This window comes from Anomaloglossus baeobatrachus, chromosome 6 (assembly GCF_048569485.1).
Source record: "Anomaloglossus baeobatrachus isolate aAnoBae1 chromosome 6, aAnoBae1.hap1, whole genome shotgun sequence".
NCBI classification, from domain to species: Eukaryota; Metazoa; Chordata; class Amphibia; order Anura; family Aromobatidae; genus Anomaloglossus; species Anomaloglossus baeobatrachus.
In genome coordinates this window covers 15046627-15060630 of record NC_134358.1, presented here as the reverse complement: position 1 = coordinate 15060630, position 14004 = coordinate 15046627, and the positions used below count along the sequence as shown (strand labels likewise).

The 14004-nt window shown below is 54.4% G+C and overlaps 1 protein-coding gene across 2 annotated transcripts in view; it reads right to left on the bottom strand.

Annotated features, from left to right (window-relative positions):
- SLC52A2 (solute carrier family 52 member 2) overlaps nucleotides 1-14004 on the bottom strand; it is a 69840-nt gene that overhangs the window by 37394 nt on the left and 18442 nt on the right. The window contains exons 1-2 of one of the 2 annotated variants that reach the window (XM_075352797.1): nucleotides 10653-10844; nucleotides 6679-6749 (exon numbers count right to left, since the gene is read on the bottom strand). The gene's annotated coding sequence lies outside the window, so the exon portion shown is untranslated. Of the gene's footprint in view, nucleotides 1-6678; nucleotides 6750-10652; nucleotides 10845-14004 lie in introns of those variants that run through there. The other variant, XM_075352798.1, reaches the window with a different exon arrangement.

Sequence of the window (14004 nt, the reverse complement as noted above, 5' to 3'; positions counted from 1 at the left end):
GAAAGGAGATACCACTTTAGGAAGAAAGTCCGGAGTCGGACGGAGAACCACCTTGTCCTGATGAAAAACCAAAAAAGGTGACTCCGAAGAGAGAGCAGCCAAATCAGAGACTCTCCTGAGGGAGGTTATGGCCACTAGAAAGACCACTTTCTGTGAAAGACGAGACAAAGAAACCTCCCTAAGTGGCTCAAAAGGGGGTTTCTGCAAGGCCGTGAGGACCAGATTAAGGTCCCAGGGATCCAAAGGCCGCCGGTAAGGCGGAATGATGTGAGATGCGCCCTGCATGAAGGTGCGCACCTGAGCCAGTCGGGCGATACGCCGCTGGAACAATACTGACAGAGCCGAGACCTGACCCTTGAGGGAAGGGAGGGATAGTCCTAGCTGCAGACCAGACTGTAAAAAGGACAGAAGGGTCGGCAGGGAAAAAGGCCAAGGAGCATGGCCGGAAGAGCGACACCAGGACAGGAAGATTCTCCAGGTCCTGTGATATATCTTGGCCGAGGAAGACTTCCGAGCCCGAGTCATAGTGGAGATGACTTCAGGAGGGATACCAGAAGTCGTCAAGATCCAGGACTCAAGAGCCACGCCTTCAATCTGAGAGCCGCAGAATTCTGGCGGAAAAACGGACCTTGTGAGAGAAGGTCTGGACGGTCCGGAAGATGCCACGGCACCTCTACGGACAGGTGGAGCAGGTCTGGATACCAAGCTCGCCTGGGCCAGTCTGGAGCAATGAGGATGACCCGACGGCCCTCCATTCTGATCTTGCGCAGGACTCTGGGCAAGAGAGCTAGAGGGGGAAACACGTAAGACAGACGAAACTGGGACCAATCCTGAACCAGCGCGTCCCCGCTGCAAAGGCCTGAGGATCGTGGGAGCGAGCCACGTAAACCGGAACCTTGTTGTTGTGCCGGGATGCCATTAGATCCACTTCCGGAGTGCCCCACTTGCGGCAGATTGTCCGAAACACTGCCGGATGCAGAGCCCACTCGCCGCTGTCCACGGTCTGACGGCTGAGATAATCTGCCTCCCAGTTTTCCACGCCTGGGATGTGGACTGCGGATATGGTGGACTTGGAGTCCTCCGTCCACTGAAGGATGCGTTGAACCTCCAACATTGCCAGACGGCTGCGTGTCCCGCCCTGGTGATTGATGTAGGCAACCGCTGTCGCGTTGTCTGACTGGACTCGAATGTGCTTGCCCGCCAACAGATGGTGAAAGGCCAAGAGAGCTAGAAGCACAGCTCTGATTTCCAGCACATTGATCGAGAGGGCTGATTCGGACTGAGTCCAAGCGCCCTGCGCTCTGTGGTGGAGATATACTGCTCCCCAGCCGATTAGACTGGCATCCGTGGTGAGGATCATCCAGGACGGGGCCAGGAAGGAACGTCCCTGAGACAGAGAGAGGGGCCGAAGCCACCACTGAAGGGAGCCCCTGGTCTGTGGCGACAGAGCCACCAACCTGTGCAAGGAGTAAATCCGCTTGTCCCAACAGCGGAGAATGTCCAGCTGCAGGGGACGCAGATGGAACTGGGCAAAGGGAACCGCTTCCATTGACGCCACCATCTGACCCAGCACCTGCATTAGGTGCCTGATGGAGTGACGGCGAGACCTCAGTAAAGAGCGCACCGCCAGATGGAGGGACTGGTGTTTGACTAAGGGCAGCTTTACAAGTGCCGGCAAAGTCTCGAACTGCATCCCTAGGTACGTGAGACTCTGGGTCGGAGTCAGAGTGGACTTGGGTAGATTGACAAGCCACCCGAACTGGACTAGAGTGGCGAGAGTGAGCGAGACACTCCGCTGACAGTCTGCACTGGATGAAGCCTTGACTAGAAGGTCGTCCAGGTAAGGAATCACTGCCAACCCCTGGAGGTGCAGAACCGCAACCACTGCTGCCATGATCTTGGTGAATACTCGAGGGGCCGTGGCTAACCCGAAGGGGAGAGCCACGAATTGGAAATGTTCCTCTCCGATTGCAAAACGTAACCAACGCTGGTGTGAAACTGCAATTGGCACATGCAGATAGGCATCTCTGATGTCGATGGATGCTAGGAAATCTCCTTGGGTCATTGAGGCAATGACTGATCGCAGAGACTCCATGCGAAAATGCCGCACCTGAACATGCTTGTTGAGAAGCTTGAGATCCAGGATGGGCCGGAAGGAACCGTCCTTTTTGGGGACTAGGAAGAGGTTTGAGTAGAAAGCTCTGAACCGTTCCCGGGCGGGAACCGGTACAATTACTCCATTGGCCTGCAAGGATGCCACGGCCTGCGAGAAGGTGGCGGCCTTGGAGCAGGGGGGAGTGGACAGAAAAAATCTGTTTGGCGGGCTGGAAGAGAATTCTATCCTGTAGACGTGGGAGATGATATCCCGCACCCATTGATCGGAGACGTGTTGAAACCACACGTCGCCAAAGTGGGAGAGCCTGCCACCGACCAAGGACGTTGCTGGCGCGGCCAGATAGTCAAGAGGAGGCTGCCTTAGTGGCAGCGGCTCCTGCGGACTTCTGAGGACGCGGCTTCGTGCGCCAGCTGGGTTTTCGGTCCTTGGCTGAGTTAGTGGACGAGGCTGAGGGCTTAGAGGATGACCAGTTAGAGGAACGAAAGGAACGAAACCTCGACTGGTTCCTGCCCTGGACAGGTTTCCTGGTTTTAGTTTGTGGCAAGGAAGTACTCTTCCCGCCAGTAGCTTCCTTAATGATTTCATCCAGTTGTTCGCCGAACAGCCGGGACCCAGCAAATGGGAGCCCAGCAAGGTACTTCTTGGAAGAAGCGTCTGCTTTCCACTCTCGCAGCCACAAGATCCTGCGTATAGCGAGGGAATTAGCCGAAGCCACCGCCGTGCGGTGAGAAGCCTCCGGAATGGCAGACATGGCATAGGATGAAAAGGCTGAAGCCTGGGAAGTTAAGGCAACCATTTCGGGCATAGAGTCCCTGATGAGGGAATGCATCTCCTCCAGAGAGGCAGAGACGGCTTTAAGAGCCCATACTGCTGCAAAAGATGGGGAGAACGAGGCCCCTGCCGCTTCATATACAGATTTGGCCAGAAGGTCAACCTGGCGGTCAGTGGAATCCTTAAGTGAGGTGCCATCAGCCACAGATACAACTGTCCGGGCTGAGATTCTAAACACCGGAGGGTCTACCTTCGGTGAATGAGCCCACTCTTTGACCACCTCTGGTGGAAAGGGAAAACGGTCATCAGAACTACGCTTTGGGAAGCGTTTGTCAGGACAGGCCCTGGGCTTGGTCACAGTGTCCTGAAAACTGGAGTGGTTAAAGAACACACTCCTTGCTCTCTTAGGTGATGTAAACTGGTGCTTTTCTACCAGAGAGGGTTGTTCATCCGATACTGGTGGATTGAGGTCCAGTACAGAATTAATGGACGCAATCAAATCACTAACATCTGCATCACCTTCGGTCAGATCAATGGGGCACATGGAGGTAGCGTCCGAGCCCACAGTAAAGGCATCCTCCTCGTCCTGAGATTCAGCTCGTGAATCAGAGCCGCGGGACGAGGAAGGAGAGGAGCCCCTGCGTCTCCGTTTAGGAGGACGGGGTCTGAGCTCTGTGAGCTCTGCTGAGCGAGCCGTAGGAGCAGAGGCGCCCTGAGAAGGGGGCTGATGCATGCTCAGCAGAGTCCGGGACAACTGTCCCATGGAGTCGGCAAAGGACTGGGAGATAGACTTAGAGAAGGATTCTACCCAAGCCGGGGGTTCAGCCACCGGAGCCGAAGCAGCCGGAGGGACCACTGGGAGTGAGACTCCAGGCTGAGGCACCACCATGTTAGAGCAGGCATCACAATGTGGATATGTGCTCGGTTCAGGCAGTACGAGCTTACATGCAGTGCATATTGAGTACAGCCTTGCAGCCTTGCTCCTTGTGTGAGACATGCTGCTGAAGTGGGGGTTCTGAGTAGAATGGCCCCCAGAGAGTATATAACTAGGTCCACAACCGGAGGTTGTGGCTTACCCGACCGTTTGTGTGCCCTCCAGATCCCACAGACCGGACCCCCAGAGAGATGCTGCAGGCAGCTCCAATCAGTGTGAGAACGCTGATAAAATGGCGCCGGAGCGAGGAGAGGGGGCGGGGCCTATCTCAAAGAGCGGGATCCGGAGGGCAAAGGAGGTATACAGGGGAGGGAATCTTTCCTCAGAGAGGAGTGTCCCTTCCCTGTGCTGAACAGCCGCTGGGCGGAGCCGCACTGTCCCTCTGCATGATTGGCATGCAGGGGCAGTGAAAACGAAAGTAGGCCTCAGGCGAAGCCGGGGCCTAAATTTAACACTGCGGCCGGCGCGCAGGCACCATCGGCGCGGTTCTCCGGTAAAAACCAGAGAACCGGCCGGAAAGTCAGCATAGTTACACAGCACACTCTCCCCAACAATAAAGTACAAGGGACCCCCTGATAACCACGTCTCAGATACTTAGCTTGTGAGACGCAGGGCCAGGTCCCAGAGGGATGAGTGCTCCGTCCGGCAGGATCCAAAAGGGGCTGCGGATGGAGACCGGTCTCCTGCAAGGCAGTGAGAACCGTGCTGGCTCCCACTTCAAGCCAGAGCCCGAGGGGATGGTGAAGGAGCGCGGCATGAAGGGCTCCAGCCCTGAAATCAACCTTAACAGCACCGCCGACACAGTGGGGTGAGAAGGGACATGCCGGGAGTCCAGGCTTGGACCCGCTTTTCTTCAAACTCTTTTCAAAAATCAAAAACAGATGAGGATGCATGTGTGGATGTGTGCCTCCTGAACACAAAGCATTGAACTGGCTATATTTGGTTATCCAGGGGGTGTATATGCTAGGAGGGAGGAGCTACACTTTTTAGTGTAGTACTTTGTGTGTCCTCCGGAGGCAGAAGCTATACACCCATGGTCTGGGTCTCCCATAAGGAACGATGAAGAAAAAAATGGTATCAGCCCCATAAAAGATTAGAAGAGGATAATTATAGAGGACGAAGAAAAGGCTAAGATATTAAACAGGCACTTTTCACAAAGGAACTGACTGTTCCAGGGATTCAACAAGTCAAAATTCAAAGTCTCCCCGGTATAACTAATTAACACTAGAAGATGTACGCCTGCATCTGAGTAAATTAAACATTGACAAATCCCCCTAGGCCAGATGGTATTTATCCACGAATATTGAGAGAATTGAGCTCAGTAATTGACAGACTGCTGTATCTCATCTTCTTAGACTCGCTTTTAACAGGGTTGATACCTTAGGACTGGAGAATAGCTGACGTGGTACCGATATTTAAGAAAGGTAAGAGGGTGGATCCGACAACTACCATCCGGTAAGTCTGACATCAGTGGTGTGCAAGGTTTTTGAGGGCATTTTAAAGGGATGACATGCAACAATATCTTAGAGAGAATATTATAATAACTGACAGACAGCATGGATTCATGAAAGATAAGTTATAGCTGACCAACATGTTGGGGGTTCTATGAGGAGATAAGTGCAAATCTGGATATTGGTAATGCAGCTGATGGTATTTATTTGGACTCTGCAAAGGCATTTCATACTCTGCCACATAATAGCCTTATACTAAAGCGCGAGAAGCCGAGACTAGGGGAAACTATAAGCAGATGGGTAAGGAATTGGCTAAAAGATAGGAAATAAAGAGTAGTCATAAATGGTATATTGTCTAAATGGGCTATAGTCAGCAGTGGGGTGCCGCAGGGATCTGTACTAGGAGCAGTGGGGACCACAGGGATCTGTACTGGGAGCAGTGGGAGCCGCAGGGATCTGTACTAGGACCGAGTCTTTTTAATCTCTTTATTAATGACCTTGTGGATGGGATTGATAGTAAAGTGTCAGTCCTAGCTGATGACACCAAACTACACTGTGTGCAGAATTATTAGGCAAGTTGTATTTTAGAGAATTTTTTTTCTTATTGATCAACAACTATGTTCTCAATCAACCCAAAAGACTCAAATATCAAAGTTTAATATTTTAGGAAGGAAGAGGAAAGAGGAAAGCGGAAGGAGGAAGAGGAGGAGAGGCTTAGGGGGAACTAGACGAGGAGAGGCTTAGGGGGAACTAGACGAGGAGAGGGTTAGGGGGAACTAGACGAGGAGAGGGTTAGGGGGAACTAGACGAGGAGAGGGTTAGGGGGAACTAGACGAGGAGAGGGTTAGGGGGAACTAGACGAGGAGAGGGTTAGGGGGGAACTAGACGAGGAGAGGGTTAGGGGGGAACTAGACGAGGAGAGGGTTAGGGGGGAACTAGACGAGGAGAGGGTTAGGGGGGAACTAGACGAGGAGAGGGTTAGGGGGGAACTAGACGAGGAGAGGGTTAGGGGGGAACTAGACGAGGAGAGGGTTAGGGGGGAACTAGACGAGGAGAGGGTTAGGGGGGAACTAGACGAGGAGAGGGTTAGGGGGGAACTAGACGAGGAGAGGGTTAGGGGGGAACTAGACGAGGAGAGGGTTAGGGGGAACTAGACGAGGAGAGGGTTAGGGGGAACTAGACGAGGAGAGGGTTAGGGGGAACTAGACGAGGAGAGGGTTAGGGGGAACTAGACGAGGCGAGGGTTAGGGGGAACTAGACGAGGAGAGGGTTAGGGGGAACTAGACGAGGAGAGGGTTAGGGGGAACTAGACGAGGAGAGGGTTAGGGGGAACTAGAGGAGAGGGGAATGGAAAGGGGGACCGAAGGTTGATACAAATGGAAGGACTGTGAGGTACAGGGACTCACCTCCACTGACCAGACTGCTGTATGGAGATGCTGCTTTGCCGCTTATTGTTTCTCTCAGTCATTGATGAGATCTGCAAAAACATAAAAACACAAAGTTCACACATAAACGACATCATAAAGTCATTATGAAAATGAGACTTGTTAACCTTGCAGGTGCCAGATAAGGCCATCTTCAGGTGAAAAGGGAAAAAAATCAAAATGACAGAATACTAACAACCAAGAGACTCCCGGATATGCACGTGGCCGGCTTAGAGAACCCCGGGTCAGTATGTGGCCGGCGCAGAGAACCACGGGTCAGCACGCGGCGGCCACAGAGACCATTGAGACCGCATGCGACCAGCACAGATATCTCTGGAACTACACACAATTTCAGTAGAGCAGCAACTTTTCTACAAAATAGCTATAAAAGTGGTTACGAGCCGATCCTGCAAGGACAAACTCAACTGCACCAGCTGTAAAACGCATGTGATCAGCCGCAGCTGCACGGGGGTACACCACAGTGCCCTTGTTATAGTAATAAGCCATACGTGACCACCGTACCGTAAGGACAGGATGTCTAAGCATCATAACGACACCAGACAACACCTTACAGTAACCCCGCAAAACCCCATTCTGTAAAAATTACTGTCGGCATAGGACACTGTCAGCAGAGCGAAGGAGGGGGGGTGCCGCCGGCAGAGAGGAGTAGCAGGGTAGCGGCTGTCAGCAGAGAGATGGAAGGAGAGGTAGGGGAGAGGCCGTCAGCAGATAGAAGTGGGGGGGGAGGCATGGCCGCCAGCAGAGAGGAGTAGCAGAGGAGCGGCCACGAGCAGAAAGGAGAAGGGTGGAAAACAGTCAGCAGAGAAAAGGGGGGGGGAGGGGAGTGGCTACCAGTAGATAGGGGGGGCCGCCAGCAGAGAGTAGAAGGGGGTAGCGGCCGCTAGCAGAGCGGGGTAGCAGGGGAGAGGCCGTCAGCAAAGAGGAAGGGCGGGGGGAGAGGCCGCCAGCAGAGCTGAGGAGGGGAAGAGTTTGAGAGCGGCCGCCGGCAGAAGAGAGCGGCCACCGATAACGCAGAGAAGGGGCGGAGGAATGGTTTTGGAGGAGAGCGACTGCCAGTAAAGCGGAGGAGGAGCAGGGGCAATGGTTTGGGAGGAGAGCAGCCGCCGGTAAAGCGGAGGAGGAGAAGGGACAATGGTTTGTGAGGATAGCGGCTGCCGGTAAAGCGGGGGAATCGTTTGGGAAAAGAGCGGCTGCCAGTAAAGCAGGGGAGGGGCGGGGGAATGGTTTGGGAAAAGAGCGGCTGCCGGTAAAGCGGAGGAGGGGGCGGGGGAATGGTTTGGGAAAAGAGCGTCTGCCGGCAGAGAGGAAAAGGAGAGGAGATTGTCGACAGAGAGAGGGGGTTTGGCAGAGTGGAAAAGCAGTGGTTGGCAGAGTAGTCATCAGAACAGCAGCGGAGGGGAGGGGCGGTCGTCGGCAGAGCGGCGGAGGGGCTGTCGTCGGCAGAGCGGAGGAGGGGAGGTCGTCGGCAGAGCGGAGGAGGGGAGGTCGTCGGCAGAGCGGAGGAGGGGAGGTCGTCGGCAGAGCGGAGGAGGGGAGGTCGTCGGCAGAGCGGAGGTCGTCGGCAGAGCGGAGGAGGGGAGGTCGTCGGCAGAGCGGAGGAGGGGAGGTCGTCGGCAGAGCGGAGGAGGGGAGGTCGTCGGCAGAGCGGAGGAGGGGAGGTCGTCGGCAGAGCGGAGGAGGGGAGGTTGTCGGCAGAGCGGAAAGGTGGTTTTCAGCAGAGCGGAGGAGGGGATGGGCGGTTGTCGGCAGAGCGGAGGGGCGGTTGTTGGCAGCAGGGCTGTGGAGTCGGTAAGCCAAACCTTCGACTCCGACTCCTCAAATTCTCTTGCACCGGCTCCGGCTCCGACTCCGGCTCCGACTCCGGCTCCGACTCCGGCTCCGACTCCGGCTCCGGCTCCGGCTCCGGCTCCTACATATATTGCTTAGTTAGGTGAAAAATTTATTGTAGTACATGAATATGTGTATGTGAACATCAGACATTTAATAATTTTTATGATACGATAATCAAGATATTTGGATAGAACATAAAATATATTTATTGGAATACAACTTTAGAACACAAAAAACTGTAATAAATTGTAAATATGTAATACACTATGTAATATACAGTAGATTACATATATATCTTGTGTGTATATACACTGTGTGTATATATATATATATATATATATATATATATATTACATATTTACAATTTATTAGTTTTTTGTGTTCTAAAGTTGTATTCCAATAAATATTTTATGTTCTATCCAAATATCTTGATTATTGTATCATAAAAACAATTAAATGTCTGATGTTCACATTGTACTACAATAAATTTTTCACTTAAATATAAGCATTATACTAAATGTTATTATTTAGTAAAATATTCAGCACATTCTGCATTGCACTCCTGTCCCCAATTTATTATATATTTTAGGAGTCGGAGTCGGTGCATTTTATACCGACTCCGACTCCACCAAAATGAGCTCCGACTCCGACTCCACGACTCCGACTCCACAGCCCTGGTTGGCAGAGCGGAGGGGAGGGGCGGTTGTCTGTATTATGGAGGAGGCGAGGGGAGTTTGTTGGCAGAGCGGATGGGAGGTTGTCGGCAGAGCGGAGGAGGAGAGGGGCAGTTGTCGGCAGAGCAGAGGAGGGGCGATAGTCGGCAGAGCGGAGGGGCGGTTGTCTGTATTGCGGGGGAGGGGAGTTCGTTGGCAGAGCGGAGGGGAGGTTGTCGGCAGGGGAGGGGCAGTTGTCGGCAGAGCGGAGGGGATGTTGTCGGTAGAGGAGGGGCGCTTGTCGGCAGAGGAAGGGAGGGGCGCTTGTCGGCAGAGCGGAGGAAGGGAGGGGCGCTTGTCGGCAGAGCGGAGGAAGGGAGGGGCGCTTGTCGGCAGAGCGGAGGAAGGAAGGGGCGCTTGTCGGTAGAGCGGAGGAAAGGAGGGGGCGCTTGTCGGCAGAGGAGGGGCAGTTGTCGGCAGAGCGGAGGGGATGTTGTCGGTAGAGGAGGGGAGGGGCGCTTGTCGGCAGAGGAAGGGAGGGGCGCTTGTCGGCAGAGCGGAGGAAGGGAGGGGGCGCTTGTCGGCAGAGCGGAGGAAAGGAGGGGGCGCTTGTCGGCAGAGCGGAGGAAAGGAGGGGGCGCTTGTCGGCAGAGCGGAGGAAAGGAGGGGGCGCTTGTCGGCAGAGCGGAGGAAAGGAGGGGGCGCTTGTCGGCAGAGCGGAGGAAGGGAGGGGCGCTTGTCGGCAGAGCGGAGGAAGGGAGGGGGCGCTTGTCGGCAGAGCAGAGGAAGGGAGGGGCGCTTGTCGGCAGAGCGGAGGAAGGGAGGGGGCGCTTGTCGGCAGAGCGGAGGAAAGGAGGGGGCGCTTGTCGGCAGAGCGGAGGAAAGGAGGGGGCGCTTGTCGGCAGAGCGGAGGAAAGGAGGGGGCGCTTGTCGGCAGAGCGGAGGAAAGGAGGGGGCGCTTGTCGGCAGAGCGGAGGAAAGGAGGGGGCGCTTGTCGGCAGAGCGGAGGAAGGGAGGGGCGCTTGTCGGCAGAGCGGAGGAAGGGAGGGGCGCTTGTCGGCAGAGCGGAGGAAGGGAGGGGGCGCTTGTCGGCAGAGCGGAGGAAGGGAGGGGCGCTTGTCGGCAGAGCGGAGGAAGGGAGGGGCGCTTGTCGGCAGAGGGGAAGGGCGGTTGTCAGCAGAGTGGGGGAGGGGCCGGGTAAATCAGGAGAAATTGAATATAAAAATAAAGGAGCAGCAGAAAGTCAGACAAAAGGAGGATGAGATAGCAGACACGCCTGGGGCTTAGGACACAACTATATGTCCCACCATGTGGAGGGATGATACTGGACAGAGAACGCAGCCATGAGTGTACAGGGCAGTATGTAAGGACGCAGTACACGGGACATTCTCCGCACCACCGCATGGCGGCGCTCTGCGCCTCTCAGCCCCGGTCACGTGTTCTCATTCTCACCTCTTGTGCCGCTCACGCTCACTTCTCAGCTCCCGCGCTTCCGGCATATCACGTGGTCAGCTGCTCGGCTGCTGGTTGGCGGAAATCGTCACCTCACGACTGAGGTAAATCTGAGGTAAAACCCGGCGGGAAGAACAAGCATCTATGAGGGAGCAAGGTGCGACCAGAACCGCCCGCCGAAGGGAAGAAAGATGGACGCTGTGTGCAGCTCAGTGCACCAATAGAGTGCGAGCATCGCCCCTGACTCCGCCCATACGGCGAGCAGAGGACTGACAATGAACCGCCCCCCATTCTCGAAACTGCCCCCCCCCAATACTCTGCCCCGCCACCCCCAATAATGTGCCCCAATACTCTGCCCCGCCACCCCCAATAATGTGCCCCAATACTCTGCCCCGCCACCCCCAATACTCTGCCCCCCATACTGCACCCTGATACTGTGCTCCCCCAATACAACCCCACCACCCGCACTGTGCTCCCCATATACACCCTTGCACTTCTGCCCCAGTGCACCCCTCACAAGTGTACCCCCCACTTCCCAACTTTTGAAGAACGGAAAGAGGGACAAAGTGTGCGCGCAGCGCAACGCGGTAAATTTTGGCCACACCCATTTGGCAGTAAGGGTCATTCAGCAGACGCCCCGGACTGTCCATTCATAGTCATAGCAGCCAGAATGTTCTTATATTTCTGTGTCACTATATCACATGCTGCTTATTTGTGCCTATGAAGCCGTGTTCACACGTTGCATACATTTTGTGGTTTTGTTTCTGCCGCCGTCCGCACCAAACTACACAGTAACAATGTTCTCTGATTATTCCATTTTTGCGGCATTTTTTTATCTGCTTTTCCTCAATTATTTAATGCGTTTTTGGTTCAGATGTGAATCTGCGGTTTTTTTAGTGTTTATTGTAGAGCAGGGGTCGGGAACCTATGGCTCGCGAGCCAGATATGGCTTTTTTGATGGCCGTATCTGGCTCGCAGACAGGGCTCCTACCTGTCTATGGGAAGGATCAGGGCTGGCGCCAGCACCCGGCAAACCCGGTCAGCTGCCGGGGGGGCCCACTCGCGGTGGCAGGAGTGGCACACCGCTACTCAGGGTGCCCCGGTGCCCGCGCTGTCAGCGCCCCCCGCCGAGGATCGAGCTTTCAATTGCATCGGCATCGCAGGTGCGGATACAATTGAGAGCAATGATGAGAGAGTGAGCGGCGCGCTCTCTCTCTTATCATTCTCCCCGCTGTGACTGTCGCCGTTCTTCTGACAGCTCTGCAGCGAGCGCGGTGACGTCATCACTGCGCGCCTGCTGAGAGGTCAGCGAGCGACAGCAATGGACAATGCGCCGAGGAGACCGGATCAGCGGGGGAATGAGGAGAAGTGAGCCGCCCCTCTACTGACACTGGGCTCCCCTGACTCACAGGCCGGCCACTACACAGCGGCACTAGTACACATAGGGGCCTGCCAGCCGCTCTGCGTCTATGTGTAGTGCTGCTGTGTAGTGGCCGACCTGTGAGTCAGGAGAGCCCAGTGTCAGTAGAGGGGCCCCTGACCTGGAGAGGCCACCAGCCATGTCTGAGCTGCAGGAGTGCTAGTCCTGACCTGCACAGCAGACGGAATCTCCATCCTGCAGGACCTGCGATGATGTCACGCCCATGTGACTGTGTGGGAGGAGCCACAGGATGCTGGGCAGAAAGCAAGAGAACTGAATCCTGAAGGAGATTTGGACACATGATGACTGGTAATAAGAAAAGAGGGGACATGAGGGTGAGGGGGGCTGCAGGGTGAGGGGCACATGAGGGCTGCAGACTGTGACAGAAGCATGTGAAGGGGTGCAGAGTGTTTGAGAGGGGTAAGTTGGGGTACAGGCAGGGTGAGATATGTGAGCAGGGTGTGTGAGATATGGGGGTGTATTGTGTGTGATATGGGGGGGGCAGGCTGTATGGGAAGCAGGGTATGTGACATATGGGGGTGTAGTGTGTGAGATCTGGGGGGTGCAGGCTGTATGGGAAGCAGTGTGTGTGTGTGGGATATGGGGGGTGCAGGCCGTATGGGGAGCAGTGTGTGTGTGTGTGTAATATGGGGGGTGCAGGCTGTATGGGAAGCAGGGTGTGAGAGATATGGGGGTGTAGGCTGTATGGGAAGCAGGGTGTGTGAGATATGGGGGTGTAGTGTGTGAGATCTGGGGGGTGCAGGCTGTATGGGAAGCAGGGTATGTGACATATGGGGGTGTAGTGTGTGAGATCTGGGGGGTGCAGGCTGTATGGGAAGCAGTGTGTGTGTGTGGGATATGGGGGGTGCAGGCCCTATGGGGAGCAGTGTGTGTGTGTGTGATATGGGGGGTGCAGGCCGTATGGGGAGCAGTGTGTGTGTGTGTGTGATATGGGGGGTGCAGGCTGTATGGGAAGCAGGGTGTGAGAGATATGGGGGTGTAGGCTGTATGGGAAGCAGGGTGTGTGAGATATGGGGGTGTAGTGTGTGTGATATGGGGGTGCAGGCTGTATGGGGAGCAGGGTATGCGACATATGGGGGTGTAGTGTGTGGGATATGGGGGGTGCAGGCTGTATGGGGAGCAGTGTGTGTGTGTGTGATATGGGGGGTGCAGGCTGTATGGGAAGCAGGGTGTCTGGGCCACTGACAGATACAATTGCTCCAGCGGTCACTTAGTACACAAAGGAGTGTTCCTCTCTGCTGCACTAAGCCACCGCTGGACCTAAACAATAATTCGCTGTAAAATAATAAAATAGATAAATGACATAACTGACAATGCGTTGTGTGACATGTCCAATATTCCAGCTTCTTTCTTCTGCGAATGCCTCAAAGCTGGCATTCTCTCAACATCAGGTGGGAAGAATGCCAGCTTCCAGTCATGCGCAGGAAAAAGAAGAAGCCAGACTGCTGGACTGATGTCATGCATCGCAAGTTCACAATGTAAGTTATTTATTTGATTTTTTTACTGCTAATTACCATTGTTTCAGTCCAGTTGTGGCTTTATACAGCAGGGAGGAGCATTCCTTGCTGTGCTAAGTGAACATTGGAGCGATTGATCTGTCAATGGCCCTTTAAACATATTGTACGGCTCTCGCGGAATTATATTTCAAAATATGTGGCGTTTACGGCTCTCTTAGCCAAAAAGGTTCCTGACCCCTGTTGTAGAGAGAGGCTTTTTCCTGTGTTTTTTTTAAGCTCCACATAGAAACCTTCAGAGAAAAAACCCAAAAACCGCAGCGTTCAGCGGCGTCTTCTCATGGAATCACATCCACTTGGACACTTAAACACAGCAGAATAAATGTGCAAAAAAACTGCAGAAAAAAGGCAGCATTTACGCTACATGTGAACATGGACTAATTGTCCAAGCAAAGTG